The following is a 4768-nucleotide window of genomic DNA, read 5'->3' as shown; positions in this document are numbered from 1 at the left end:
ATTCAGGTCTATGCCTTGAAAGGGGGTAGCAGAATGAGGAAGACGCTGATCGCTTCCGTGGTGCTTCTCTTTTAAGATTACTGCTTTCTGTTTCAGAGGACTGTTCAAGTTAAAGCTTTTGTGTGCCCAGAGTTGATGAAATGGGAGCATCCAGTCCACACTTATAGGGAGCGGGTAAGCTGTACATTAGTAAACAGAATAATGAAGATGTTTTGTGTATTTTGCATTGATGCCTGCCCTGAGCCTACCACGAAAGGTAGGCTACAAAAATAAATATTATTATTATTAATTATTATTATATTAGAGTTGGTTTTATATCCTGCTTTTCACTACCCGAAGGAGTTTCACAACGGCTTACAATCACTTTCCCTTCCTCTCCCCACGATTAACACCTTGCGAGATAGGTGGGGCCGAGAGAGCTCTGAGAGAACTGTGACTGGCCCAAGGTCACCCAGCTGGCTGCATGTGGAAGAGGGGGAAACCATCCCGCCTCTCCACATTAGAATCTTAACCACTATACCAGTTTATTCACAGATTCAAGGGACCAAACTGGAATAATAAACCATTTGTTTGGGTTCACTTCCAGTGGGAAAACATAGTGAAGAAAATAAATTTGTCAAAACTGAGGATAAATGGGGAGATGCATCCTCAGTTGTTGAACGCCAAGAGCAATCAACTGAGTCCCTGTCACAGCTGCTCATGTCTATTGTCCCAAAATCCCTCACAACCCCGCCTACTTTGGGAACCCCTATTTTAAGGCCAACAAAGTCTTATTCAAGCTGCAAGCTTTTGTGTGCATGCATGCTTCTTCAGATACAAGGAAAGAGAAGCCACTAGTCTTTGTGTTTTGAATTTGCAGCAGACCTAACACCAGGAAAGAAGTCTGTGTTCATATGCATGTGTATGTGTGTGTGTGGGGGGGCACTAGAGGTGTAGCCTTGGTAGCCAAGTGGGCAGCAGCCCCCAAAGGTTTGGGAATCCTGGTTCAGTGAAAGAGGCAGAACAAGACCACTTCCTGTATGGCCCATTTCAAACAAAGAACAGATGTTCATGTCTGCAAGCCAGTAGGCAAGGAAAGCGAACCTGGCTTATGACTCTCCCATTTAAGAAGGTGACCCAAAATCCCGTTATGGCACACCGTTTTTCTGTTATGAAACTAGCGCTGTCATTTCCTGTTGCTGCAGCAAGAGCATATATGAAACACTTCAACAAAGGTATAGCAGAGGAACACAGAGCCCAAGATTTTGGGAGGTTCATTCACTCTTAGAGCCAAGTTGGTGCAGTGGATAAGAGTGGGGGCCTCTAGGGGGTTGATATTCTGCACCTCCAAATGTAGCCGGCTAGGTGACCTTGGGCTGGTCGTAGTTCTCGCAGAGCTCTCAGCCTCACCGATCTCACAAGGTGTCTGTTGTGGGGAGAGGAAGGCTAGGCGATTGAAAACCGTTTTGAGACTCCTTCTGATAAAGAAAAGCAGGGTGCAAAAAACAGCTCTTTCCCCTCTTCTTCTTTGTGTACAGGACGTTGTCTGGAAAGCAGGTGAGCATAGAGTCGATATACATGAAGCTGAGCGATGGTGCAGGACACGTGTGCGAGCTCAGTAAAGGGACAGAGGGCCTGTAGATCTGCCTGCATCGATCAAAGCATTGATCGAACAGACCAATAGCGAGGTCTGGTTAAAGCAAGAGCAATTATCCACAGGAATGTGATGGAGAAGCTCCAGATGGCACCAGTGGAGAATGCGCCCTATTGAATATTGACCAAAAGGAAAACTCTGTTGCGGCTGAGAATTATGTGCAAGTCCAATTTGGAGGTTAGCTTGCAGAATCGATTTGATGCGTTCCTTGTTTGGTAGCCTCTTTCCCTGTGCGACGGTTCATACATTCATACAGTGAGGGTTACAGAATCCTGAGAAGGATTATAACCTTTCCCAGATTGGGGGGGATCCTGTTATCCTTAACAATGCTCCTTGATCGCAAAATTGTATAAAACATGTGGATATAAAATTGGCCAGTGCTTGGCTTAGGGGCCAGGTTTTGTTTTGTTGGTGTGGGTGGTTGATAACAATACTGAGACCATCTCTGCGGAGATTTCAGTAGTCCTGTTAGGGAGTAAATGGGAATATGCATTCATTATTGCCAAGCAAATGGAGACATGAATGTTGAAAGTCATGTTTGTTTGTTGTATTTTGTAAGTGTCATTTATTCATCAGTTGCCCCCCCCTCCTTCCTTCTCCCTAGGATTGCCAGCTCCCACATGGGAAATACCAGGAGATTTGGGTAGAGCTGGGAATGGACAGGATTTGTGGTGGACAGGGATGTCATAGACGTATAGTGCAGCCTTTTTTGTCCTTCTGATCCTGGAGGAACCCCTAAAATATTTTTCATGATTCAGGGAAACCCAGAAGGGGTGCCATGCCCCCTCGGAGAAGTGGGTGTGGAAGTAAGGTGCAGGAGCCAGCCAATTGATCCATCAATCATTTTGGTGGTCCATTGTTGTCGTTAGGGGCGAAGTCGTGTCCGACCCACCGCGACCCCATGGACAATGATCCTCCAGGACTTCCTGTCCTCTACCATTCCCTGGAGTCCATTTAAGTTTGCACCGACTGCTTCAGTGACTCCATCCAGCCACCTCATTCTCTGTCGTCCCGTTCTTCTTTTGCCCTCAATCGCTCCCAGCGTTAGGCTCTTCTCCAGGGAGTCCTTCCTTCTCATGAGATGGCCAAAGTATTTGAGTTTCATCTTCAGGATCTGGCCTTCTAAGGAGCAGGCAGGGCTGATCTCCTCTAGGACTGACTGGTTTGTTCGCCTTGAGTCCAAGGGACTCACAAGAGTCTTCTCCAGCACCAGAGTTCAAAAGCCTCAATTCTTTGACGCTCGGCCTTCCTTATGGTCCAACTTTCGCAGCCATACATTGCAACTGGGAAGACCATAGCCTTGACTAGATGCACTTTTGTTGGCAGGGTGATGTCTCTGCTTTTTAGGATGCTGTCTAGATTTGCCATAGCTTTCCTCCCCAGGAGCAAGCGTCTCTTAATTTCTTTGCTGCTGTCCCCATCTGCAGTGATCTTGGTGCCCAGGAAAATAAAATTTTGGTGGTCCATGGTATCCATCAGATTCTTCTCTGACACCATGTTTTGAAGAGATCTCCTTTATTCCTCTTAGCTATCTTCATTGGCCCATCCATATTACTGGGGAATACCATGGCATTAATTCACTTGATCACCGGAGATACACTCTGACACAAGTCATCACAAGTGCCAAAGTCACTTGTGATGACGTGTCAGGGTGTATCTTTGGTGACAAGTGCCCAAGTCACTTGTGGTAGAAAATGTGGTTCGTTTTGCCGCCTTCCTTGGTCCTGCGGTTTTTAGTGGCTGTTGTCCATGGCCCTTAAATATAACCCGTGCTTGCTTTGGGCTCCCACTTGTAATGGAGCACAGTAGCTCTGTGAAGCCTGTTGCTCCCAAGGCCCAGGCAATCACTGTCAACACGAAACGTTGACCTGCAAGCCATCCATTTTGTCAGCGTCGGCGGAGACTGACAGCAGCAGATGCAGCTGTGATGGAACACATGCAAACAGAGCTCTCTTGTCATTCTCGTTCTTCGGGGTTTCAATCCATTGGGGTGGAGGCTTTCACTGGCTACTCTGAAGGATTCTCAGACTGAAACAAGGCATTGTGCAGTTTGCAAAACAAACAAACAAACAACGCCCATTATACTGACCTTGAATCCTTTCTAAATCCAGAGCTTTATGTGCAATGTCAGACTCACTTTCCATCTCCTGTTTCTCCCTCTCTTTCTCCCTCTTTATTACTTTCCCTTCTCTCTTTCTCTCTCTTTCTTTCTTTCTCTCTCCAAAATGTTAAGAGTGCAACCCACAGAGATCAGCTTGGAAAAGACCAATGGTCTGCTGTTTCTTCAGCCCTTTGGGCTGTTCCGATACATGACAGAGTCATTTGGTGCAGCTAACTCTGGTTTTACTGAGGCAAGAAAGCAGGCTCCTTACCTGTCATGTTCTCTGTGGGACTCATTAGGGCGGAAGGCTGTTCTTTGCATGTCGGTGTGCATGGGCTTGGAGCGGCTGTTTGGCATCTCCTTGTGTTGAACAGATATTGGAATCAACATCACGAGAGCTCGGAGCTGAAACTACACCCTCTCACAGCCCCGGGTGTGACAGGTAGGAATTTGTTTGGCTGTGCCAGTGTTATCTGCAAGGGGAACCGAGGCAAATCTGCTTTGTGAGAAACAGCAGCCTTCTATAGGAGAGACAAGAAATTCTATGGTGGTTGTCATTTGCTGGGGTTCCGTGTGAATTCCCCAGTAAGAGTCATACCTCTGCATCTTGAGTGGCTTCATTTGAAGTCTTGGAGATGCTCACCATACATGTCCAGAGAGTCTTGATACCTCCGCAGTCACCTTTTAGTTACTTGGGCCATACCATTGGCATTTCGTACTGTCATTCCTATTACTACTTCCAAGAGTCAACAGTCTGCCCCCCCGCCTCCCCCTGCAAAACATGGCTGCCTACACATCAGGTAGAGGCCTCCATGTACACAAGGGGGACCCCCGTGGCAAGCAGGAAATTGGGGATTTGTAAATTAGCCCAAGAAGTGTGTTTGTGTATGTGGGGGAACTGGTTGAACTACCTCTTGACCATAAAACAGTTTTGAAGGACACTACACATTTTATAAATAGTAAAAATAATTATGAGCATTTTGCCAATGTGATACTACAACTATGACAGTATATTGGAAGAGCAACCACTGATG

The sequence above is a fragment of the Paroedura picta genome, chromosome 9 (assembly GCF_049243985.1).
Source record: "Paroedura picta isolate Pp20150507F chromosome 9, Ppicta_v3.0, whole genome shotgun sequence".
Classification (NCBI taxonomy): domain Eukaryota; kingdom Metazoa; phylum Chordata; class Lepidosauria; order Squamata; family Gekkonidae; genus Paroedura; species Paroedura picta.
This window is presented reverse-complemented; position numbering follows the sequence as displayed.